This window comes from Heptranchias perlo, chromosome 3 (assembly GCF_035084215.1).
Source record: "Heptranchias perlo isolate sHepPer1 chromosome 3, sHepPer1.hap1, whole genome shotgun sequence".
Classification (NCBI taxonomy): domain Eukaryota; kingdom Metazoa; phylum Chordata; class Chondrichthyes; order Hexanchiformes; family Hexanchidae; genus Heptranchias; species Heptranchias perlo.
In genome coordinates this window covers 87,373,349-87,400,470 of record NC_090327.1, presented here as the reverse complement: position 1 = coordinate 87,400,470, position 27,122 = coordinate 87,373,349, and the positions used below count along the sequence as shown (strand labels likewise).

The 27,122-nt window shown below is 43.2% G+C and overlaps 1 protein-coding gene across 2 annotated transcripts in view; it reads right to left on the bottom strand.

Moving 5' to 3' along the window:
• The window catches only part of rbbp8 (retinoblastoma binding protein 8), a 148,063-nt gene extending 121,393 nt beyond the window's left edge, over positions 1-26,670 (bottom strand). The window contains exons 1-2 of one of the 2 annotated variants that reach the window (XM_067980740.1): positions 26,211-26,670; positions 3,967-4,126 (exon numbers count right to left, since the gene is read on the bottom strand). The gene's annotated coding sequence lies outside the window, so the exon portion shown is untranslated. The remainder of the gene's footprint in view (positions 1-3,966; positions 4,127-26,210) is intronic. The other variant, XM_067980737.1, reaches the window with a different exon arrangement.
• Between the last annotated feature and the right edge of the window lie 452 nt (positions 26,671-27,122).

Genomic DNA, 27,122 nt, shown 5'->3' with positions numbered 1-27,122 from the left:
TACGTCTTTTTTTTTTGTCGCTTTCCCATTCGACTGGCCGACCTGTTTGACAGGCTGGTCTCAGGTCGGATGGGAGCAGAGCAAGAGGAAGTGAAAAGGTAAGTGTTCAGGTAAGTCTTAGATTGCATGGATTTGGGGGGGGCGCGGAAAGAAGAGAAGGGGCCTGGGTGGGTACAGGGGACATCGGGGGATGGGTGGGCACGGGGGCATCTGGGAGGGTCAGTCATCGGGTTGGGGGGTAGGGGTGGTCAGTCATCGGAGGTCAGTCACCGGGGAGTCAGTTATCGGGGGGAGGGGGGGGTCGGCGCAATCATTGGGGGGTGTCAGTGATTGTTGGGGGGGGGGTTCACTCCAGGTAGACTTGTTGGGCCTGTGGGGGGGGGGGGGGGGGGGGGGGAGCACTCCTACTCCTCCGGCCCACACACTATGCTACAAAAGCACTTACCTGCAGTTTCGGGCCTTCTCGCTTCCTCTCAGGCAGCGTGAAGGAGAAGGTCCAGAAATCCTGGCACCCATGGACTGAAATTGCAAAACCTTTCAAAATGGAGGCCCGCAGCCTTCTTGAAAGGTTTTAGTGACCAACCCGCCTCCTGAGAGCAGGTTGGTTGCTTGCCCCTCCTCCTGACCTGGTGAAAACCAGAAATAGGCGAGTTGGAGACGGTTTGGGGCAGGTCTGAAATTGTTGCAATTTTCAATTACCCCACCCCTCTCCCCCTAACGCACCCGTTTTTCCAGTTAAAATCCTGCCCCTGGTGTTTGTGCAATGAATTGGGTTACAAAGGTAGACACAAGTAATGTTATTGTCTTGATTTTAAAAAATGGTGAGTGCATTTAAAATAGTCAAACACGAGCACTGAATTTAAGCTCCAGAACTAGCTGCGCCTCTAGCCAAGCTGTTCCAGTACAGCTACAACACTGGCATCCACCCGACAATATGGAAAATTGCCCAGGTATGTCCTGTCCACAAAAAGCAGGACAAATCCAATCCGGCCAATTACCGCCCCATCAGTCTACTCTCAATCATCAGCAAAGTGATGGAAGGTGTCGTCGACAGTGCTATCAAGCGGCACTTACTCACCAATAACCTGCGCACCGATGCTCAGTTTGGGTTCCGCCAGGACCACTCGGCTCCAGACCTCATTACAGCCTTGGTCCAAACATGGACAAAAGAGCTGAATTCCAGAGGTGAGGAGAGAGTGACTGCCCTTGACATCAAGGCAGCATTTGACCGAGTGTGGCACCAAGGAGCCCTAGTAAAATTGAAGTCAATGGGAATCACGGGGAAAACTCTCCAGTGGCTGGAGTCATACCTAGCACAAAGGAAGATGGTAGTGGTTGTTGGAGGCCAATCATCTCAGCCCCAGGGCATTGCTGCAGGAGTTCCTCAGGGCAGTGTCCTTGGCCCAACCATCTTCAGCTGCTTCATCAATGACCTTCCCTCCATCATAAGGTCAGAAATGGGGATGTTCGCTGATGACTGCAGTGTTCAGTTCCATTCGCAACCCCTCAGATAATGAAGCAGTCCGAGCCTGCATGCAGCAAGACCTGGACAACATCCAGGCTTGGGCTCATAAGTGGCAAGTAACATTCGCGCCAGATAAGTGCCAGGCAATGACCATCTCCAACAAGAGAGAGTCTAACCACCTCCCCTTGACATTCAACGGCATTACCATCGCCGAATCCCCCACCATCAACATCCTGGGGGTCACCATTGACCAGAAACTTAACTGGACCAGCCATATAAATACTGTGGCTACGAGAGCAGGTCAGAGGCTGGGTATTCTGCGGCGAGTGACTCACCTCCTGACTCCCCAAAGCCTTTCCACCATCTACAAGGCACAAGTCAGGAGTGTGATGGAATACTCTCCACTTGCCTGGATGAGTGCAGCTCCAACAACACTCAAGAAGCTCGACACCATCCAAGATAAAGCAGCCCGCTTGATTGGCACCCCATCCACCACCCTAAACATTCACTCCCTTCACCACCGGCGCACTGTGGCTGCAGTGTGCACCATCCACAGGATGCACTGCAGCAACTCGCCAAGGTTTCTTCGACAGCACCTCCCAAACCCGCGACCTCTACCACCTAGAAGGACAAGGGCAGCAGGCGCATGGGAACAACACCACCTGCACGTTCCCCTCCAAGTCACACACCATCCCGACTTGGAAATATATCACCGTTCCTTCATTGTCGCTGGGTCAAAATCCTGGAACTCCCTTCCTAACAGCACTGTGGGAGAACCGTCACCACACGGACTGCAGCGGTTCAAGAAGGCGGCTCACCACCACCTTCTCAAGGGCAATTAGGGATGGGCAATAAATGCCGGCCTTGCCAGCGACGCCCACATCCCGTGAACGAATAAAAAAAAAGTGGTACAGTCATGATATAAACATGTTTTTTTTAAAACAAAGCCAGGACTGGACTTTTAAAAAAAAAATTCTACCAGAACATTATTTGTCATAAAAAAGGTAATCTGACTAAACTTCTTAAAGAATTCAATTAACCATCCTTCACAAAGTCAGAGAGTGGGAGTGCCACCTGCCATCATGAAGATAGCAAGGTACAAGTCTTTTGCCAAATCTCCCAAAGGAGCACTTTAGTGCCAATATCAAGATGGCTGATGACATCTTACATTTAAGCAGCCTTTTCTAAACCTTCAGCATGTAATAAACTTACATATGCACAGTGGAATCTGTAAAAAGCACAAGCCAGTTTTAGGTTTATACCCATTGACAGTAATAAACATTGCTTTGATAGGAATTATCAGCAGAATCTAAGCAGACAACAAAGTGGTAGAATGCAAACTGGATGGCTTCTAATCACAGCTGTAAGAAATGCTGGTCAAAAGCCATGTGCCTGTCTTTAGGGAGAGAAAAATTGGTGGGAGTCATCCCACATTTTTGCACATCTTCCAGCAGCATTTGCCTGGCTCTTGACAGTATCAAGATTTGACAGCTGCACGTCAAGTGCAAAATATGCTTTAGATAAATAACATCCAATGCATATGATTTGTTCTAATATTTAGCTGTATGAAAGCTTTGAGGATTGTAAGAGAAGCACAACAGGAAATCCCTGACAGAAATATTAAATAAGATTGGACTGAAAATGTTTCACAACATTCACTGTAAATATCTAATATACCAAACAACATAACTTGCAATTGATCTGAAAGTTTATCTGAAGCCATAAGTGTAATATAAAATTGCTCTCACGATGTGGGTTGCAGATTGCATGTCAGGCTGTTCATGTAGTGCAAGTGAGATATTTAACGTAAAGGCCACTTTACAAAATATAGTTGAGGGAGGGTAGGGACTAGAAAAGCCCAAATAAGCCAACAATCTCACCAAGTCATTATGGTTCATGTACAGTTTTTAACCAGTTTCCAACAATAAACTGACAGACTTTTTCCAGGTGGCGAGTTGGTAGAAATTGATGTCCTCCCTAACTTGAGAAAAATTCCAAAAATGAGTAAAATATTTTCTTACCAAAAATCAGGTCAGGAGATCTATGTGCATGCACTTGTGATGTTAGTCTGACTGTGCTTTGAAATAATTTTTTTTCCCCCACTGTTCACTGCCCTCAGCCCACTGGGTCTGCAGCTACCATGACATTGGCTCCAAACTAATTTTCAGGCCTTGGCCTGGCTGTTTCAACCCTGATTGAACCTGCAAATTAATCTACTCCCAAACACTCCACACCACTGCTTCTTCTCTGGACCATTTTAGGATCCATCCTCCATTCTACAAAACGGGGGCTAAACAGATAGGGAGGGGCAGGGGGGGGGAGGCGGGAGAGGAGGGGAAGGGAAAAAGAGATATGGCAGAGAGAGAATGCAGTTGGAAACATACGGCTCAAAAAAGGGTTAAAACTACTTTACATTCAACATTAAAATTTCCTTTCAGTTTGAGGGTTCTATGCAAATGACGAGCACAGTAATCAGCTTCCAATTTAGTGTGAAAACTCACCTTTTCTGCAGTGAGCAGGACTCCATCCATATTGAATCAAGGCAGCAGACTGTGAATAATCTTGTCCCCACTAACAAATCACCTTTGATACAGACTCCAACGTTCCTGGTTGCCGAGATATGCATGCAAGGTTCTTCTAAGGCTGAGATAATTGTGTGCTCTGCAAAGGAAAGTAAAAAAAATTATGGAAGGAAAGAAAACCAATGCTGACTTCATACTTTGCAGGTTTAAGCCTGGCCAGAACCAATCATGCAATTTGAAACAGGACAAAACTAATTACATTTAATTAAGACACACCTAAAATGAAGGCAATGTGAACTTAAAGGGAGGTTCAGAATAAAAGAACAACCATGATCAAGTTCTTTTTTCACAGCAGTACATTTTTGTTGATATAGTTTCTGACTTACAGTAATTGCTTTTTCCACTTGCAAACTAAAGATGACAAAGAAATGTTGTTTCCCTCATTGTCATTCTAAGCAATTGGATGAAGACTTTGTTTGAGTGCAAAATATTTAAGTGTACAATTAAAATTTGTTTTTTCTTAATAAACGTATAGCAGAAGTAGCCAGGCTTCTTATCGTGGGCATCGTATGTCCACAAAATGATGTCTCACGGTCCACAGAGAGTTTAAAATCAATGTTTCTATTAATTTGTATACATCTCAAGCTCTGGATACAAATAGGTCTTGGTGATCTGATTTAGGATTTATTCTCCAATTTATGGCCCAAAAAATGTAAGCAGGAGAAACGAGCAAGAAATATAAACACGCAAGAACTGAGTTATCTGAACTTCATGGCCAGATTAGCAGTGCGTGTGGGCTGTGTAAGGCCTACCTCTGATCCATAGCACTATCTTTCACTCATATCATTAAGAAAGGATTTGATGATTTGAGATGTCATAAGTTTGTTTCCCTATTCCACCCACATTACTGGTAATGTGAACTTTTTAAGCGGTTTCAAAAGTAGAATGTAAATGACATTAGAACACAACCATACATGAAGCACTCTGCCTCTCCCTCACACAAAAGATTTACATTTGTAACATTTAAACCTGAGTATTGCATTTTAATACTATCTGACTAATCCAGTTGAATTTTTTGCGGTCACTATTAATAGAAATTCATAATATGATTAGGCAGAGTCAACACAGTTTTAGGAAAGGGAAATCGCATTTGACAAATCTATTAGAGTTTTTTGAGGGTGTAACTAGCAGGGGAGATAAAGGGGGAAGCAGTGGATGGCGTATATTTGGATTTTCAAAAAGGTATTCGATAAGGTGCCACCCAAGAGGCAAAAGAAGCAAAGATTAAATAGTGTTCAGCACAGGAATTTGACGGGGTTAAAGGATATATACTTCAATGCAAGGAGTATTAAAAACAAAGCAGATGAGCTAAGGGCACAGATAGACACATGGCAGCATGATATCATTGCTATAACGGAAACCTGGCTTAAAGAGGGGGATAATTGGCAGCTCAATATCCCTCGATATAGAGTTTTCAGGCAGGATAGAGTGGGTGATAAAAAAGGAGGGGGGTAGCATTATTGGTTGAAGAATCAATTACAGTTGTGAGAAGGGATGATATGCTAAATGGATCAATCGAGGCCATATGGGTTGAGCCAAGAAATAAAAAAAAGGGGCAGTCACACTACTAGAAGTGTACTAAAGACCCCCGCATAACAAAAGGGACCTAGAAGAACAAATATGTAGGCAAAGTTCTGAGTGTAAAAAAAAAGAGGGCAATAATAGTAGGGGACTTCAACTACCCTAACATCAACTGGGATTCAAACAGTGTGAGGGGCACAGAGGGCGCAAAATTCTTGATCGGTGTCCAGGAGAACTTTTTTAGCCAGTACGTGACAAGCCCAACATGAGGGGATTTAGTCCTGGGAAATAAGGATGGGCAAGTGGGTGAAGTGACAGTAGGTGACCATATTGGGGATAGTGACCACAATTCAGTTAGTTTTAGCATTATTATGGAAAAGGACAGAGTTAAATCAGGAGTAAATGTTTTAAATTGGGAGAAGGCAAATTTTACAGAACTAAGAGGTAATTTGGCAGAAGTGGACTGGACACAACTACTTGAGGAGAAATCAGTAGCAAGCCAGTGGGAGGCACTAAAAAGTGAAATTCTGCAGGTACAATGCCGACAGATCCCCAAGAAAAAGGGTGGCACTGCCAAATTTAGAGCCCCCTGGTTGTCTACAAGTATACCGGGCAAGATAAAACAGAAAAAGAAAGCTTATGACTGTCACAGAAAACTAAATACTGCAGAAAGCCTAGTGGAGCATACAAAGTACGGGGATGACGTAAAAAAGGAAATAAGGAATGCAAAGAGAGGACATGAAAAAATATTAGCTAGTAAGATCAAAGAAAACCCAAAGATGTTTTATCAGTACATTAAGAACAAGAGGATAGCCAAGGAAAAAGTGGGACCTATCAGGGATGATAAGGGTAACTTATGTGTAGAAGCAGAGGATGTGGGTAGGGTTTTAAAATGAATATTTTGTCTCAGAATTCACAAAGGAAAGGGATGATCTGGACACAGTAGTTAAAGAGGAGGGGTGTGAAATATTGGATAAACATAACGAGAGTGGAAGTACTAGAGGGACTGGAATCCTTGAAAGTTGATAAGTCACCAGGGCCGGATGGATTGTTTCCGAGGCTATTGAAGGAAGCCAGGGAGGAAATAGCAGATGCTCTGAGGATCATTTTCCAATCCTCACTAGATACAGGGGAGGTACCGGAGGACTGGAAGACTGCAAACATAGTACCATCGTTTAAAAAGGGTACGAGCGAAAGGCCGGACAATTATAGGCCGGTCTGTCTTACCTCGGTGATGGGCAAACTATTAGAATCAATACTGAGAGATAGGTTAAACTGTCACTTGGAAAGACATGGTTTAATCAGGGATAATCAGCATGGATTTGTTCAGGGAAGGTCATGCCTTACAAATCTGATTGAATTCTTTGAGGAAGTGACATGGAGGATTGATGAGGATAGTGCAGTGGATGTTGTCCGCATGGATTTTAGCAAGGCATTTGACCAGGTCCCACATGGCAGACTGGTCAGAAATGTAAAAGCCCAATGGGATACAAGGAAATGTGGCGAATTGGATCCAAAATTGGCTCAGTAACAGGAAACAAAAGGGTAAAAGTCGAAGGATGTCTTTGCGAATGGAAATCCTTTTCCAGTGGTGTGCCACAGGACTCAGTGTTGGGTCCCTTGCAGTTTGTGGTATATATTAATGATTTGGACTTGAGTGCAGGGGGGCATGATTGGCAAATTTGCGATGACATAAAAATTGGCTGTATAGTTGACAGTGAAGAGGATAGTTGTAGACTCCAAGAAGATATCAATGGGTTGGTGGAGTGGGCGGAAAAGTGGCAAATGGAGTTCAACCCGGAGAAGTGTGAGGTAATGCACTTAGGGAGGACAAACAGTAAAAGGGAATACACAGTAAATGGGAATATATTGAGAGGGGTAGAGGAAGTGAGAGACCTTGGAGTGCATGTGCACAGGTCCCTGAAGGTGGCAGTACAGGTAGATAAGGTTGTGAAGGCAGCATACGGAATGCTGTCCGTTATTAGCCGAGATATAGAATACAAAAGCAGGGATGTAATGATGGAACTGTACAAAATGCTGGTAAGGCCACAGCTGGAGTATTGTGCGCAGTTCTGGTCACCACATTACAGGAAGGATGTAATTGCTCTGGAGAGAGAGTGCAGAGAAGATTTACAAGAATATTGCCAGGGCTTGAAAATTGCAGCTACGAGGAGAGATTGGATAGGCTGGGGTTGTTTTCCTTGGAGCAGAGGAGGCTGAGGGGAGACTTGATTGAGGTGTACAAAATTATGAGGGGCCCAGATAGAGTAAACAGGGAGTACCTGTTTCCCCTAGCGGAGAGTTCAAGAACTAGAGGACATAGATTTAAGCTGATTGGCGGAAGGATTAAAGAGGACATGAGGAAAATCTTTTTTTTTTACCCAGAGGGTGATGGGTGTATGGAATTCGCTGCCCGAATTGGTGGTAGAGGCTGGGACCCTCAACTCTTTTTAAAAAGTACCTGGACCTGCACCTAAAGTGCTGTAAGCTCAGGGCTACGTACCGGTGCTGGAAGGTGGGATTAGAATGGGCACCTGGTTGTTATTCGAGCCGGCACGGACAGGATGGGCCGAATGGCCCCCTTCTCTGCTGTATCTTTTCTATGGTTCTAAGAGGTTGTTACACAAGATTAGGGCTCATGGGATTGGGGTAATATATTAGCATGGATTGAGGATTGGTTAACAGACAGAAAACAGAGCAGGAATAAACGGGTCATTTTCGGGTTGGCAGGTTGTAGCGGGGTACCGTAAGGATCAGTGCTTGGGCCTCAGCTGTTTACAATATATATCAATGACTTAGATGAGGGGACCGAGTGTAATGTATCCAAGTTTGCTGATGATACAACGCTAAGTGGGAAAGTAAGCTGTGAGGAGAACGCAAAGAGGCTGTAATGGGATACAGACAGGTTAAGTGAGTGGATGAGAAGGTGGCAGGTGGAGTATAATGTGAGCAAATGTGAAATTATCCACTTTGGTAGGAAGAATAGAAAAGCAGAATATTTTTTTAAAAAGGTGAGAGACTAAGAAATGTTGGTATTCAGAAGGATTTGGGTGTCTTTGTACATGAATCACAGAATGGTGACATGCAGGTACAGCAAGCAATTAGGAAGGCAAATAGTATGTTAGCCTTTATTGCAAGGGGGCTGGAGTATAAGAGTAAGGAGGTCTTGCTGCAATTAGATAGGACTCTATTGAGACCACACCTGTGTACAGTTCAGGTCTCCTTATCTAAGGAAGGATATACTTACCTTAGAGGCGGTGCAATGAAGGTTCACTAGATTGATTCCTGGGATGAGAGGGTTGTCTTATAGGGAGAGATTGAGTAGAATGAGAGGTGATCTCATTGAAATGTATAAAATTCTTAGAGGGCTTGACAGGGTAGATGCTGAGAGGCTGTTTCCCCTGGCTGAAGAGTCTAGAATGAGGGGTCATAGTCTCAAGATAAGGGGTGGCCATTTAGGACCGAGATGAGGAAAAATGTCTTCACACAGAGGGTTGTGAATCTTTGGAATTCTCTACCCCAGAAGCCTGTGGATGCTCAGTCACTGATTATAGTCAAGACTGAGGTCGATGAATGGACACTAAGGGAATCAAAGGATATGGGGACAGGGCGGGAAAGTGGAGTTGAGGTAGAAGATCAGCCATGATCTTACTGAATGACAGAACAGGCTCGAGGGGTCATATAGCCTACTCCTGCTTCTATTTCTTATGTTCTTATAAAGGTAGGTAAGGGAGTGTCTACAGATGTCGTCTATATGGACTTCCAGAAGGCATTTGATAAGGTTCCACACAATGATTATTCGCAAAATTGAGAGCACATGGAATTGGCCTTTTGACTTGGGAGGAAAATTGGATGGAAGGTAGGAGATAGAGAGTGGGGATAACGGGCAGGCACTCTGATTGGCAAGATGTGACTCGTGGTGTTCCCCAGGGGTCTGTTCTGGGGCCTCAAGTTTTCACCATATTTATTAATGACTTGGATGAAGGAATAGAGAGAGTTGTATATCCAAGTTTGTGATGACACTAAGTTAGGAGAGACAGTAAGTAGTGCAGAGAGTGGGAAGTTGCAAAGGGACATAGACAGATTAAGTGAGTGGGCAAAACTCTGGCAAATGGAGTTTAATGTGGACAAGTGTGATGTCATCTGCTACGGACCCAAAAAGGATAAATCAGAGTATTTTCAAAATGATGCGAACTAGGCACTGTAGAGAAGCAAAAGAGATTTGGGAGTCCAAGTACACAAATCATTAAAAGCTAGTAGACAGATATAAAAAGTAATCAAATAGGCTAATGGAATGTCGGCCTTTATCTCAAGGGGACTGGAATACAGAGGGGAGGAAGTTATGCTTCAGTTGTTTAGAGCCTTGGTCAGATCTGTAGTACTGTGATCAGCACTGGGCACTGCAACTCAAAGGATATACTGGCCTTGGAGGGGGCTGCAGCGCAGATTCACCAGAATAATGGAGGCTTAATGGGTTAAATTATGATGATCGGTTGCATAAACTTGCCTTGTATTCCCTTGAGTATAGGAGACTGAGGGGTGATCTGGTTGAGGTGTTTAAAATGTTAAAAGGATTTGATAGGGTAGATATGGATAAACCATTTCCTCTGGTGGAGGAATCAAGAACAAGGGGCCATGTATTAAAATTGGTGCTTGGCCATTCAGCAGCAAAATCATGAAGCACTTTTTCCACACAAAGGGTAGTAGAAATTTGGAACTTTCTCCCCCAAAAGGCTGTGGATGTTGGGACAATTGGAACTTTCAAGACGGAGATAGATATATTTTGTTAGGTAAGGGTGTCAAGAGATATGGAGAAAAGACAGGAAAATGGACTTGAGCTGCAGATTAGCCATGATCTAAATGAATGGTGGAGCAGGCCGAGGGACTGAATGGCCTACTCCAGTTCCTATCTTCCCACCTGAAGAAAAACCTTTACCATCATACCAACTTCCAATGATTCAAATCACTTCCTTAATCAAGGCAGACCACAAACTCTGAAGTGTTGGTATAGTATAAAAAGAACGCATAAGGGAAAGGTACAATAGCAAACGCCTGCCATAAGAGAAACAAGTTCACAAATACTTTCCAGGTTTGAATTTCTGGGGACTCCAAGATCAAGTACAATAGCTATTGCTTTTCTTTAAAAATATATACATGAAAATGATAGTTACGAGAAATCGTTACTTTGTCCATAACTTTAAAAGTACTCCAAGTTTTCACAATCAATGAAAATGTCACCAATACCACTTTTGTGAGTTGTTCATAGATGAAAGATGTTAGCCATCACTCAAAAGGTTTTATGTACAAAGATAAATGAGTTGCATCTTCAAAAATGTAGTGCTTACATAACTATATGTTTGTATTAATTTGGAGATACTATAATATTTTTATACTTACACATCATATAGTTGTTTTTGTAACTAACTTTAAACAGCTGTGAATTTTTGAAAAATCACAAACTTGGTTAAACATTTAGAGGGTTAGATTGATAAACACGAGGTAAATTACCCACACGCTAATTTTTAAGTCAGAGTTCAATTTGAGTGGATTTAAAAGTTACCTTTAAACTTGATATTTACAGTCGGAGTCATATTTGAACTGTGATTCCTATTGGTGAAACTGCCACACCAGGGTAGCGTGAAAGATAATATGATCACTATCAGCTTATCGTTCAGTGAAATCCACCTTGTACATTACTCCTGGAAACATAGGAACAGGAGTAGGCCATTCAGCCTCTCGTGCCTGCTCCGCCATTTGATAAGATCATGGCTGATCTGTGATCTAACTCCATATACCTGCCTTTGGCCCATATCCCTCAATACCTTTGGTTGCCAAAAAGCTATCTATAGATTTAAATTTAGCAATTAAGCTAGTATCAATTGCCGTTTGCGGAAGAGAGTTCCAAACTTCTACAAACCTTTACGTGTAGGAATGTTTTCTAATCTCACTCCTGAAAGGTCTGGCTCTAATTTTTAGACTGTGCCCCCTACTCTGAGAATCCCCAACTAGCGGAAATAGTTTCTCCCTATCTACCATATCTGTTCCCCTTAATATCTTATAAACTTCGATCAGATCACCCCTTAACCTTCTAAACTCTAGAGAATACAACCCCAATTTGTGTAATCTCTCCTCATAACTTAACCCTTGAAGTCCGGGTATCATTCTAGTAAACTTATGCTGCACTCCCTCCAAGGCCAATATGTCCTTCCGAAGGTGCGGTGCCCAGAACTGCTCACAGTACTCCAGGTGCGGTCTAACCAGGGTTTTGTATAGCTGCAGCATAAATTCTGCCCCCTTGTACTCTAGTCCTCTAGATATAAAGGCCAGCATTCCATTAGCCTTATTGATTATTTTCTGCACCTGTTCATGACACTTCAATGATCTATGTACCTGTACGCCCAAGTCCCTTTGGACACCCACTGTTTTTAACTTTTTACCATTTAGAAAGTACCCTGTTCTATCCTTTTTTGATCCAAAGTGGATGACTTCACATTTGTCTACAATGAATTCCATTTGCCACAGTTTTGCCCATTCAGCTAATCTATCAATATCGCTTAATAATTTTATATTTTCATCTACACTGCTTACAATGCCACCAATCTTTGTGTCATCGGCAAACTTAGATATGAGACTTTCTATGCCTTCATCTACGTTGTTAATAAATATTGTGAATATTGAGGCCACAAGACAGATCCCTGCTGGACTCCACTAGTCACATCCTGCCAATGTGAGTACCTACCCAATATCCCTACTCTCTGTCGCCTTTCACTCAGCCAACTTCCTAACCAAGTCCATACTTTTCCCTCGATTCCATGGGCTTCTATCTTAGCTAACAGTCTCTTATGTGGGACCTTATCAAATGCCTTCTGGAAGTCCATATAAATAACATCCATTGAATTTTTTGAAGAAGTGACTAAAGTAGTGGACAGGGGAATGTCAATCAGGTTTGTCAGGCACAACCTATCTTTCACAAATTCATGCTGGCTCTCTCTGATTAACTGAAAATTCTTGGTGTTCAGTCACCCTATCCTTAATTATAGACTCCAGCATTTTCCCCACAACACATGTTAGGCTAACTGGTCTATAATTCCCTGGTTTCCCTCTCTCCTTTCTTAAAAAGCAGAGTGACATGTGCAATTTTCCAATCTAGAGGGACAGTTCCTGAACCTAGAGAACTTTGAAAGATTATAGTTATGTGCTCACCTACTTCCTTTAAAACCCTGGGATGGAAACCATCTGGTCCTGGGGATTTGTCACTCTTTAGTGCCAGGACCACTCGGCTCCAGACCTCATTACAGCCTTGGTCCAAACATGGACAAAAGAGCTGAATTCCAGAGGTGAGGTGAGAGTGACTGCCCTCGACATCAAGGCAGCATTTGACCGAGTGTGGCACCAAGGAGCCCTAGTAAAATTGAAGTCAATGGGAATCAGGGGGAAAACGCTCCAGTGGCTGGAGTCATACCTAGCACAAAGGAAGATGGTAGTGGTTGTTGGAGGCCAATCATCTCAGCCCCAGAGCATTGCTGCAGGAGTTCCTCACGGCAGTGTCCTAGGCCCAACTATCTTCAGCTGCTTCATCAATGACCTTCCCTCCATCATAAGGTCAGAAATGGGGATGTTCGCTGATGATTGCACAGTGTTCAGTTCCATTCGCAACCCCTCAAATAACGAAGCAGTCCGAGCCCGCATGCAGCAAGACCTGGACAACATCCAGGCTTGGGCTGATAAGTGGCAAGTAACATTCGCGCCAGACAAGTGCCAGACAATGACCATCTCCAACAAGAGAGAGTCTAACCACCTCCCCTTGACAGTCAATAGCATTACCATCGCCGAATCCCCCACCATCAACATCCTGGGGGTCACCATTGACCAGAAACTTAACTGGACCAGCAACATAAATACTGTGGCTAAAAGAGCAGTTCAGAGGCTGGGTATTCTGCAGCAAGTGACTCACCTCCTGACTCCCCAAAGCCTTTCCACCATCTACAAGGCACAAGTCAGGAGTGTGATGAAATACTCTCTACTTGCCTGGATGAGTGCAGCTCCAACAACACTCAAGTAGCTCGACACCATCCAGGACAAAGCAGCCCGCTTGATTGGCACCCCATCCACCACCCTAAACATTCACTCCCTTCACCACCGGCGCACTGTGGCTGCAGTGTACACCATCCACAGGATGCACTGCAGCAACTCGCCAAGGCTTCTTCGACAGCACCTCCCAAACCCACGACGTCCATCTAGGTGGTAGAGAAGAGCAGCAGGTACATGGGAACAGCACCACCTGCATGTTCCCCTCCAAGTCACACACCATCCCAACTTGGAAATATATCGCCGTTCCTTCATCGTCGCTGGGTCAAAATCCTGGAACTCCCTTCCTAACAGCACTGTGGGAGAACCTTCACCACACGGACTGCAGCGGTTCAAGAAGGCGGCTCACCACCACCTTCTCAAGGGCAATTAGGGATGGGCAATAAATGCTGGCCTCGCCAGCGACGCCCACATCCCATGAACGAATAAAAAAAAATTACTGTTGCTTTACTTATGTTAATTTTAATCGAATCCCTGTCCCTGATTCAATATTAGTTTTCTTGGGAATTCCGTCATGCTATCCTCTTTTTCTACTCTAAATACTGACGTAAAGTAATTGTTCAACATGTCCGCCATTTCCCCATTGTCAATGACAGTATCCCCACATTCAGTTTTTAAGGGGTCAACACTTCTCCTGATCACCCTCTTTTTCCTAATGTAACTATAAAAGTTCTTCGTATTGGTTTTGATATCCCTTGCAAGTTTCTTTTCATATTCACTTTTTGTAGCTCTTACTATCTGTTTTGTGACCCTTTGTTGATCTTTGTATCTTTCCCATTCGCCAGGATCTGTGCCATTTTTTGCCTTTTTGTATGCCCTTTCCTTATGTCTTATACTGTCCCTTACCTCTTTAGTTGTCCATGACTACTTTTTTTTGGCAAGTAGAGTTCTTGCCCCTCAGGGGTATAAACCGATTCTGTATCACGTTAAATGTTTCTTTAAACATTTCCCACTGATCATCAGTCGTTTTACCCATTAACAGATTTGCCCAGTTTACTGTGGACAGTCTCTGTCTCATCCCATTGAAGTCGGCCTTACCCAAGTCTAGAATCTTAGCAGCTGATTCACTTTTTTCCCTTTCAAACACTACACTGAACTCGATCATGTTATGATCGCTATTGGATAGATGTTCATGCACAGCTAAGCTGTTAACTAAATCTGGTTCATTACTCATTACTAAATCTAGTACGGCTTGCCCCCTTGTTGCCTCTAGGGCATACTGCTGTAGAAAACTATCCCAGACACACAAGAAATTCACTACCTTTCTGACAGTTGCTAGTCTGCTTTTCCCAATCTATGTGAAGGTTAAAGTCCCCCATTAAGACCACTATGCCTTTGTTACATGCTTGTCTAATCTCTGCATTTATACAATCTTGCACAGGACAGGGAAGAGAGGGGGACACAAAACAATTTCTCCTCCCCCAGCTTTTCACTCATTGATGCGCTATAAATAGTAACAGTCATGGCAGGTACCAGTGAAACCATTTGAATGGCATCAGGGATCGAAGCAAATGGAGTGTAGATGCTATGGTAATTCAACACATCTCATCATGAAATCCACCAGCATCTATACTACATTTGCCAGAAAGGTGGGTTTTCTTTACTTTAAAGTTTTCTACATCATCAAGCCTTATTCTGACAGATGAAAGTTGGGAACACCCTTTATTTTCCAGTAATTTGTACCCTATTCAAAAGTATCACAAAGAACCAAGGGTCTGGTGTGACAAGTGTCCGTATCTGGTATGCTGAAAGTCTGACGGAACTTGTCAAGTTACGAGAGTTGACCACTTACTGTCCGTAACATTTTCTTTCTTTTATATTGTAGGCGTTGAATCTTAATGCACTGCCAGTTCCTAGCATGTATATTTTCAAGAGGACATCCAAAGAATAATTAGGAAATAATTAAGTTTAATAAACAATGGGATAAATCTTAACCATCAAGAACGGGTGGGGAGTAAAAATACTCAGTTTTCAGAGCGGGACGGCATCCCAGCTCCAGCACACCTGCTTTTGGGTTTAACCCAGGCAGGTTTGTGTGCATGTAGAGAGCAGACATCAGGAAGTCCCGCCCCCACTTAAAGCCAGTGGGCCGATACTTAAAAGGGTAATGTACCTCATTGAGATACCGGAGGTATTTAATATTTTGTGTATTGGAATAATAAAATGAGAGAACACAGAGCCCTGGGGAAACCTTGCATTTGAGAAAGCTTTAGAATAAGCAATCAACTGCAGCACAGATAGAGTAATTTGAGGTGAAACTGGAAAGCCATGAGCATAAATTTTGGTGGAAGATCACATGACGGCAATTTGTTTAGAGGTGGTTTTGGAGATGTCCAAGATGTTAACAAATCACTCACCAAAGTGGTCAACAGCAGGGTCCCCTTGGTGCACAAAGCAGGCAAGATCACCCTGAGTAAAATGTACATGGATTAGGCCATAACTTTCAAGTTGATGAATAAGAGGTAACAACAATTCCCACAACTTTAGAAAGTACAAATGTGAGATTATTATAATACTGGCAGGAAGGGCACAAGAGATCACACAAGATGAACACAAGCAAATTTCCAAGAAGAAAAGGTGGACTCACTGAGAAAGGAAAAAGAGAATGCATGGGGAAGGGTAGGTTCACAGAGGCATATCTGAGGACAATAGGAGATACACCATAACCCCTATTGTAATCCAGACACCAGTGGATCCAAATTTACCTGTGTTTGAAGGACTGAAGGCAATTGGCCAATTCAACCATCTTAAGTTGAGGGGGGGTGAAAATTTTTTAAAAGTCTGATGTTACAATCTCTTACAGAAATTTCAAACCAAACTGGAAGCCTTCCCTTTTACATAAGAACATAAGAAATAGGAGCAGGAGTAGGCCAATCGGCCCCTTGAGCCTGCTCCGCCATTCAGTAAGATCATGGCTGATCTGATCCTAACCTCAAATCTAAATTCATGTCCAATTTCCTGCCCGCTCCCCGGAACCCCTAATTCCCTTTACTTCTAGGAAACTGTCTATTTCTGTTTTAAATTTATTCAATGATGTAGCTTCCACAGCTTCCTGGGGCAGCAAATTCCACAGACCAACTACCCTCTGAGTGAAGAAGTTTCTCCTCATCTCAGTTTTGACAGAGCAGCCCCTTATTCTAAGATTATGCCCCCAGTTCTAGTTTCACCCATCCTTGGGAACATCCTTACCGCATCCACCCGATCAAGCCCCTTCACAATCTTATATGTTTCAATAAGATCGCCTCTCATTCTTCTGAACTCCAATGAGTAGAGTCCCAATCTACTCAACCTCTCCTCATATTTTGAAATGGAAATTAAAATTAAATGTAAATCTATAAATGTAAGTTGTTGTTTTTAATTTGAAAGGCTACTTTACGTGTTAGGACGGTCACAGCCATCCCTAGTTCCCATCTTGCCCTCCCAATGGCCCATACTTTCCACTTTTCATCTCAAATGTCACCCAATATTGCACCTTTTAAATTATATTGGAGGATCAGAATTAGCATTGAAGACCAGGAACAAAGTGATCCTTGCTTAACCCATGCAATTCCCCAACCAGACAGTTACACCACTCTGGCATCTTTTCTGACCAGCAGACCTAACTTGACAAGTTTCACAAGGTTATTTGGATCCACTGGTGTCTGGATTTGCTCCCCTTTAATCAGAATCTGTAACTAACAATATGCATACAAAACTTCTTTAGGACAAAGTTAAAGCAACAGCTTGGCCTAGATTAATTATTTCAGCTTCAATCACCTTAGGGGCTAAGCAGGGAAATGAATCAGTCAATCAATGAACAAAAGTAATAATGCTCTATCCCAAGCAGAGGCACGACAGTCTTGAAATTATATAAAGAAAGTGTATCTTTTATACAATAACATCAAACAAGATGAATATATGGTGACATACAGGCACAGAGCTATGGTCAAGGGATTGGGAAGGTTGGCCAAAGTCAGATTTGGCTGACTTGGCCCAGATATTTGGCCGAGTGGGCGGATAATTGCCACTCTTAAACCATTATTCACTTGTCCGCTGTAAAATTGCAGCCAATTTCTTTTGGTATGAGGGGTTAACCAAAGACAAGGGGATACCTCAGAGTTTGTCCAGTCAGTAGCTGAAAGGGTGAGAAGCAGACCAAAGAGAGGCAGACTAAAGAGCTAATGCTTCATGGCTACACGTGCAATGACGTCCTTCAATGCCACGTTTGCCAGCCTCAGTGATTATGGAGGAGTGGGACATGGCTATCCTAACCCAAACCTCACCCTACTGACTTCGCCGCTGGTGACGAACAGACTAGGGGCGAGGGGTACAGGAGAACCTGAATGTCCAGCAACTCCAACACAATAATAGGTTCACCTCAGTAGTTACAATTGGTGCTAGTTCAATTTTCAAGCTGAACATAGGTAAGAAGTAGAATCTTTTTTTAAATTCGTTCATGGGACGTGAGCGTTGCTGGCAAGGCCAGCATTTGTTGCCCATCCCCAATTTCCCTTGAGAAGGTGGTGGTGAGCCGCCGCAGTCCATGTGGTGAAGGTTCTCTCACAGTGCTGTTAGGAAGGGAGTTCCAGGATTTTGACCCAGCGACAATGAAGGAACGGTGATATATTTCCAAGTCGGGATGGTGTGTGACTTGGAGGGGAACGTGCAGGTGGTGTTGTTACCATGTGCCTGCTGCCCTTGTCCTTCTAGGTGGTAGAGGTCACAGGTTTGGGAGGTGCTGTCGAAGAAGCCTTGGCGAGTTGCTGCAGTGTATCCCGAAGATGGTACACACTGCAGCCACGGTGCGCCGGTGAAGGGAGTGAATGTTTAGGGTGGTGGATGGGGTACCAATCAAGCGGGCTGCTTTGTCCTGGATGGTGTCGAGCTTCTTGAGTGTTGTTGGAATTGCACTCATCCAGGCAAGTGGAGAGTATTCCATCACACTCCTGACTTGTGCCTTGTAGATGGTGGAAAGGCTTTGGGGAATCGGGAGGTGAGTCACTCACCGCAGAATACCCAGCCTCTGACCTGCTCTTTTAGCCACAGTATTTATGTGGCTGGTCCAGTTAAGTTTCTGGTCAATGGTGACCCCCAGGATGTTGATGGTGGGGGATTTGGCAATGGCAATAGTGAATGTCAAGGGGGGGTGGTTAGATTCTCTTGTTGGAGATGGTCATTGCCTGGCACTTGTCTGGCGTGAATGTCACTTGCCACTTATCAGCCCAAGCCTGGATGTTGTCCAGGTCTTGCTGCATGCGGGCATGGACTGCTTATTTACTGCTTAATAGGCTTATTTCACTTGATATTAAACTGTTCTCTTTGGAAGAGCCTGGAAAAGTCCAGGATAAGAATCCACCATGGGCTGAATGTTGAGTATGTGTGAAAAAGATACCTCTTCACAGAAAGTACTGACCTTCAAATTGTGACAATTATCTCTGCTACATCCCGAGGCGAAGATGGAACCATAAAATACACTTGACAAGCTTCTAGTCCCCACTGTCTTTGAAATTGCAAAGAACATGATTGCCCTGAGCAGGAATCCAACCACCTTGTGCAGGGTTTGTTTTAAAACTTGGCATTAATCTTTTTTAAATAGAAGGCTGAATTTTTACAGCAACAGTTGAATACAAGGCCACTGAGGTACTAGATTTTCTCCAAAGGTTATGCTTTGCTTTATTAATACTTAATATTTAAATCCTTTGTGCATTTTATTTCAGGCTATAATTTTTTTTAAACTGTTACTAATCTTTAGTGGCATAAAGAAAATTTCTTACATTTTGAAAACCAGTAAACAGCATTACTTAGAAGTTGGTATTATGTTAAATACTGGTCCTACTAAGATCACCATCTTCATACCTGCAAGTAAACAAAAAAAATCCAGTTCTGTGGATTCTGTCAGATATGAAACTATCCAAATACCTGGAATTTCTGACTAGGATGCATTTCTCAATTTAGTTATTAATTCTACCATGAACATTCAATAGATCATTAGACACCAGCTATTAGCCACTAAGATAACAACAGCTATCAGATTTTAAATATACAAGCTTAGTCCTGCAAAAAGAATAAATTGCAATATTTCAAAAAAATTAGACTCATATTAATGTGCTGTACCCTTTGATAAAATTAAATGCTCAGTCAGGCCATCATTACATTTTATTCTTTTTCTTTATCCTTCATTTTTACTCCATTTCTATTGCCTTAATGCTACTCAACAACTGGTCGCAGAGCACCCTCTATTGGCCAACAATACCTTTCATGCAATTACAATAAACTTTAAAAGCAAATTTCCAAAATAACTTCCAGAAAAATCTTTTGAAACTCGACGTTTCTTAGACAATCCATTCCCAGGCCTACTTCAATTTCCTTGAGACTACAAATAATTGAATCATCAAACTTTACACAACACAGTCCATCCATTAAAACAATTCTTCCTTTTGAAACCAAATTCAAATCGGATGAAGTTTAAGATGCTTCTCAGCAATACTACAGACTTCTTGCAATAGTTCTGAAATAAATCTTCAATCACGAGCAAGTTTTAAATAAGACTTTTTACCAGCTAATTCTCTTTTTTCCCCAAGCTCTAAGCTGTAGAACAGCTGCCTGGCAGCTTCATTTCTGTCGTAATCAATGTTACAATTAAAGCTTCTCTCCCAATGCTTTTATTCACATTCACCGCAAAAGGCTGTTTCTATAAGCAGGCCCATGTCTCCAATAAACCGAAATGTAATCCTATGCTTGAAGTGACTTGAAGAGCATGCCTCTGGGTTAATAGTCTACTCTCCAACCACTAGTGTATACACCAGGAAGAGTATGAGACACCCACCAATATGACTGACCGCTCTGGCAAAAGGATAAATGCCACACTGACAATCATACATTTCAGGGAAAATTACAAATTGTATTTATTGTAAAATTTTTTTTTTAAATAAGAGCAACAGTACTTAACTTCCATCAATAATTTAAACTGTTTTCTGAAACCAAAAGAAGTTTAGTATTTGAATTTTCAGAGTTCTTAGGTTGAGTTTTTTTTTAAAAAACTAGCAACTGAGTTCAGTCTCACTGCAGTGATACAGAAGTACACTTGATACCAGTGGCCTAAACACATGGCAAAAAGTTCCAGTAAATTTACCTGGTCAAAGCAGCTTTTTACGTCACACATCAAAAGCAAAGCCTTCACAATAGGATAATGTCTTTAAAATCCTCTCAACGGCCCAGTAATATTTACATCACCTGGGTGGATTGGAGGGAAAATCAACTCTCCTCACTGTCTGGGTAGTTGCTGATTTTGTCTCGAGCCTCACACAGCCAATTGGAAATCTTATTTCTGATTGGCCAACCCAAGTGGTCTTTTATACGTCTACAGTCATCACATGCCATCAAATGTCACACAGACCAGAGAATTTCTGTGCCATTACGATGTAATACCTCCAGACAGAATTGTGCATTTGCTTTACCTACAAGCTCTCAAAACAGGAAGGAGAAAGGAAATCTTATTAGCAGCAGTCATGGCTCCAATTTTAAAATTCCCAGTGCCCAAGCCTAGCTAAAATTCACATGAAAGATATATTATAAAATATGTCTATATTGTGACACAGGACAGTGAGTCTGTCACAATCGGAATGAACCTGAAATGATGCAATGAAACACTGAACAATCAACATCCAGCTCACTGCTTTCACAGCAGTACTGAAAGTGGGCATAATTGCACAACATAAAATGGTCTCATCTATCATTGTTCCCCCAGAACCACCCCCACCCACCCCCGTAACCACTACAATAAATTTGCAATCAATGTAACATTATACTAGTAAAATCATTCTTCCTTTGAATGTGTTAGGTTGGATTAAATCTAAAATATCTGCCAACAGCACATTAACGTACTACATCTTAAATAACTGAACAAGTCAATTGATTAAAATTTCACATTTAGGCAAACGACTAAATTAAATCCAGTATCAAATCTATCTACCTTCGCTGAATCCATTTTGCTATGGCTGCAGCTTATGTTATGTAAACTATAGAATGTCTAGTTAGTTCATATTTAATGCAAAAAAAGTTGACCACGCCTTCAACAAAAACTAAACTGAAGGAATAACTTCATGATTTGAGTTATTAAAAATGCAATAGACTGCAACCCAATGCAGTACTACTTATATAATTGAAGTATTCAAAAGGGAACTGAATTTGATTAATTCCTAATTCTCAGCATCACAAGATCAATGCATATGAAGGAGGCCATTTGGCCCATTTTTCCTCATCCATCTGGAAGACTTACTTGCCCCCCCATCCTGTCATCTAACTGACTCCTGAAAGAGTCCAACATTTTGCCTGCACCATCTTAACCCAAAGACCATTCCAAGTTTTGATCATTCTTTGTATGAAGCAATTCTTCCTGACATCTGTCTTAAACTTTCCTTTCACCAGTATTAATCTATGTCCACTTATTCTTGATACCAGAAATAAGATTTCCAATTGGCTTTGTCGCAAGCCTCACAATCAGCAACTTGCAAGTGAGGAGAGTTGTTTTGGGGTAAATTTTACAATAACACAGTCAAGCACTAGGATTCACATGAAGGGAGTGCATATTGGAAATTCAGTTACACAGGTCACACGGCCAAAGCTGTGATTTCCAGCCCACCCTGCGCTGCTACACCCTGGGGTTTACCATCTAAATTTTACAAGACTCTGGGATCCTCCCTGGTGCTGCAAGATTTTGGGATTCCCCCCTCCACTGTGTGAGGTCCCAGTCAACACTTCTCAAATGCTGTCAGAGACCAGGCACCCTACCCCTCCTTCATCCAATGCAGCAAACCCCTGGAACTCCAGATTAAACTCATCATCCCACAGACAAAGATTTCACCGCTGAAATGCTGCATAAACCCAGGGCCCCGACCCCCTAGATTGTCACATTGTAAAATTTACTCCCAAATGTTTCAATGGGTCCTTGCTGTTACATTTCAACTATTTTGTTACACTTCAACTTTTTTCTTCAGACTTTAGACATTAGGCAAATGTTAAGACCGAGAGTTTTAATCAGTTAAAGTAATTTGCATGCACATGAAACTGTGTTTCTTTTTCAGAGTGAGATACTGTGAATCCAAATACTTTTAAAACCAAACTGAATCAGATTCAATCCAATTTACCAGACCCAATTACAGCCACTTTTTACTTTGATCCTCAGCTGCTGGCTCCTAGTGTCCAGACAAAAGCAAATATATTGCATTTTGTTTGCCAGTAAGGAAGACCAGTTTCTCCCCCTCCGTTTTAGTGTGTGCCACAGGTCTAACGGTGGCCACTAAAAACACTGCAGCAGCAGCAGGATCTTCAAGGATGTTCAGTAGGTCATTGTGCTGTGACCAATTTTACAAGATAATGTCCTGCTCTCACAATTTAGTTTAAAGTAATTTTTCATACCACTTACAATCTAAATATTGGGAAGACCGAAGCCATTGTCTTCTGTCCCCGTCACAAACTCCGTTCCCGAGCAACCGACTCCATCTCTCTTCCTCACCACTGTCTGAGGCTGAACCAGGCCGTTCGCAACCTTGGCATCCTATTTAACTCTGAGATGAGCTACTGACCACATGTCTGCTCCATCATCAAGACCCTTTACTTCCACCTCCATAACATCACCCGTCTCCGCTCCCGCCTCAGCACATCTGCTGCTGAAACCCTCATCCATGCTTTTGTCTAGACTTGACTATTCCAATGCTTTCCTGGTCGGCTTCCCATCTTCCACCCTCCATTAACTTGAACTCATCCAAAACTTTTCTGCCCATATCCTAACTCACACCAAGTCCCGTTCTCCCATCACTCCTGTGATTGCTGACCTGCATTGGCTTCCGGTCTGGGAAAGCCTTGATTTTTACATTTTCATCTTTTTTTTTCAAATCCCTACCTTTCTTTGTAACCTCCTCCAGCCCTCCGAGATCTGTGCACTCCTCCTATTCTTGCCTCTTGCACATCACCGATTTTAATCGCTCCACAATTGGCGGCCATGCCTTCTGCTGCCTAAGCCCTAAGCTCTGGAATTCTCTCCCTCAACCTCTCCGCCTCTCTCCTCCTTTAAGAAGCTCCCTGTCTGAATATCTCCTTATGCGGCTCGGTATCAAATGTTATTTGATCGTTCTCTGAAACGCCTTGGGACATTAAAGGCACTATATAAATGCACGTCATTGTTGTTGTATAACTAAATAAGATCACCTCACAGACAACTCATTTCAAGGCTGAAAAAAACAAGTTTCTCCAGTATCTTCTCATAACTTAGAGCCTTGACAACAGGGATGAGCTCTACTCTGCAGTGCCTCAAATGCTTCGATGTTTCCCTTGTGTCTCAAGTGATCAGAACTAGACATAAACTCAGTGTCAGACCATTGCATAGTTTGAGCATACCTCCTCTGGCTTGTATCCTGTTTTGGCTGTATTGATTAAAATTCTATTGGCTTTGTTGGTTGCTGTTCTACATTGCATGGACATGCTGAATGTTGAGTCTACTAAGACTCCTAGATCTCTTTCATCTTCATCTGTGAGCATGCACGAAACCTAGAATGCAATTGGCTGTCAGTTCAGAGAGACCAGTAGCTTGAGTGCAGGATTAATTTGGGAAAGCAGCTCTCTTGGGCTATGCTGAAGACCTGACATAGTACACAAGAATCTTGAACGTCCTTTTAAAATTAGTGTCAGCAGAGTGTTTGCACAGTTGCCTCCTGCAGCGCAGTTTGCCGCAGCGAAAGGCAACCCTGATGTAAACCTGCCAGACTCACTACATACAGTCACTGGAAAGACCCCTTTTCTTTTTCTTTAACCGGTTCTTCTTGGCAGCTGGATTTTAGCAAAGCCAGAAAATTTACATCAATTGTGTGCAAACTCTTAGAATCCATATAATTCAAGATAAAATTAGTGAGTATTTACAAACGCATGGGTTAACGAAGGACAGCCAGCATGGATTTGTCATGCTTGACAAATTTTACTAGGATCTTTTTGAAGAAGTGATTGGATCGTATGTGGATTATCAAACGGCATTCGATAAGGTGTTTCACAAAAGGCTTGACAGAAAAATGCAGTTATATTGTATCGTGGATAGAAAGTTGGTTGACGGAGAGAAAACAAAGAGTTAAGGTAAATGGAGGTTGCTTGGGTTAAACATGATTAGGACTAGCTGCTCATGTGGAGAGCAAATGTCAACACTGGCTGATTGAGCCAAATGGCCTGTTTCAGTGTTGTGACTTCTATATCAAGGCAGTGTGGTGCCACATAGTAGTAAACACAAGACTGACCCCGACACTGGGCTGAATTCCTATTCTGAGACACTTTACTGTGGGAAGGCATTGAGCAGAAGCCAGATATGGAGGCAGAGGCATCAAGACATTGCTGGCAAACAGTAGCATCCATAGATGTATGGCAGCATCTCCTCCTCGCAGGCACAACAACTTGGGATTTATATAGCACCTTTAACGTAGTAAAACGTCCCAAGGCACTGCACAAGAGTGATCAAACAAAATTTGACACCAAGCCACATAAAGGGATGTTAGGATGGGTGACCAAAAGCTTGGTCAAACAGGTAGGTTTTAAGGAGCATCTTAGGAACATACGAACAGAGGTACAGGAGTAGGCCATTTAGCTCCACGAGCCTGTTCTGCCATTCAATTAAATCATGGCTGATCTGTATCCTGACTCCATCCACCCGCTTTGGCTCCATATCCCTTAATACCCTTGGCTCGCAAAAATCTATCGATCTCAGATTTAAAATTATTAATTGAGCTAGCATCTACTGCTTTGTATGGGAGACATAGCGATCGGCACAAACAAATAGCGATCTTTTGGAGTAAAAAATCTTTCATTCATCATCTTTTTTAAGCCCACATTTCCAAGCATCTTGTTTACACAAGATGTCATCCTTGACAATAAAAGTAAGCAAAAGTAATTTAATTCAATTGTTCTCAAAATGCGTAAAACTGGCTCCACCCCTAAAAACAACTCTCAACCTCCAATATTCCTCTACCAGTGCATTTACACCTCACAAGTTGAGCATTCATGGAAAGTGCAGCGGCATTAACCTGGATCTATAAATCAGGCGTGAAGGCCAAATCTGAATCCAAGTCGAGGCGGTGCAAGACTCTTTCCTCCAGAGTCTCACCGCACTTTATTATGGTGTCAGGTCAGACTGCATTTACAGTATGATTGGAGAATCGACGTGAAGTGAAACTATTTTTCACCGACACTAGTGTAAATGCATCCTAAGGATACTCGTGCATCTGAAAAAGTACTCTCTCCTTCCCTATTATGTGTCTCTCTTTGCTCCTTCACTTCCGTGTCTCTGCTTCCACCCTTCACTCTCACTCTCTTTCCTGCTTGTTCTCGCTCAACTTCCATTTCCTTACTCCCCCTCTCCTTTTCGGGTTCACTCACTATCTCATTTTCTGGTTTATTTGCTCTTTTACTCTCCCCTTTCCTTCTTCTCTTCCTCTCTATTTTGATTCGCTCTATTTTCTTCTCGCACCCTTTCACACTCTCCTTGTTTTGGTCCATATCTTCTTTTTATTCTCTTCACTCCCCCCACCCCTCTTTCTTACCTCTCTCTCTCTCTCTGTGTGTGCCAGAGACCGCGAGGGGAAAAGAAAGCCGCTCTTGCTCCAGACGAGATCTGACCGGGCCGGGAATCGGCTGCAGGACCGGGCGGTGCAGATCAAACAGATCAGTCCCGTGCTGCCGGTCCGGCCCGGGCGGTGCAGATCAGTCCCGTGCTGCCGGTCCGGTCCGGCCCGGGCGGTGCAGATCAGTCCCGTGCTGCCGGTCCGGTCCGGCCCGGGCGGTGCAGATCAGTCCCGTGCTGCCGGTCCGGCCCGGGCGGTGCAGATCAGTCCCGTGCTGCCGGTCCGGCCCGGGCGGTGCAGATCAGTCCCGTGCTGCCGGTCCGGCCCGGGCGGTGCAGATCAGTCCCGTGCTGCCGGTCCGGCCCGGGCGGTGCAGATCAAACAGATCGGTCCCGTGCTGCCGGTCCGGCCCGGGATAAAGTTCGAAATGAGGCGGGAATAAGTGTGACGAACACCAGGACCGCCAGAGGGGGCGTGGTCCCGTGATTGACTCGAACCGCAGCCAATAGAAAAGAGGTAGTGTGGCTAGCCCCGCCCCCTGGCGGGTGTTGGTGAAGAGGGTGATTGGTAGCTCGAGGGTTGCAGCTGAAAAGTAAACCTGTCCTCTCTCTTTACATAGTTCAAATTCAGTTTGCTTATTTTAAACAGCCCCTGCCCTCCAACAAATTGCTAGTTTGCGATGCCATGCCCATCCTGCCAGCTGTGCAGCCTGGGGCAGACCTGATATGAAGGGGAAACGGGTCAGCAGCAAAATCAAGATCCCATCGCAAGAGGGTATGTTACAATTCCCCATACCTCCATGACTTCCAAAAAGAAACAGATAATCTACCTCAAGTTATTTTTTTAAATACCTTGACTGGGAGCACAATGTTAGCCTTGGCTCAGTGGTAG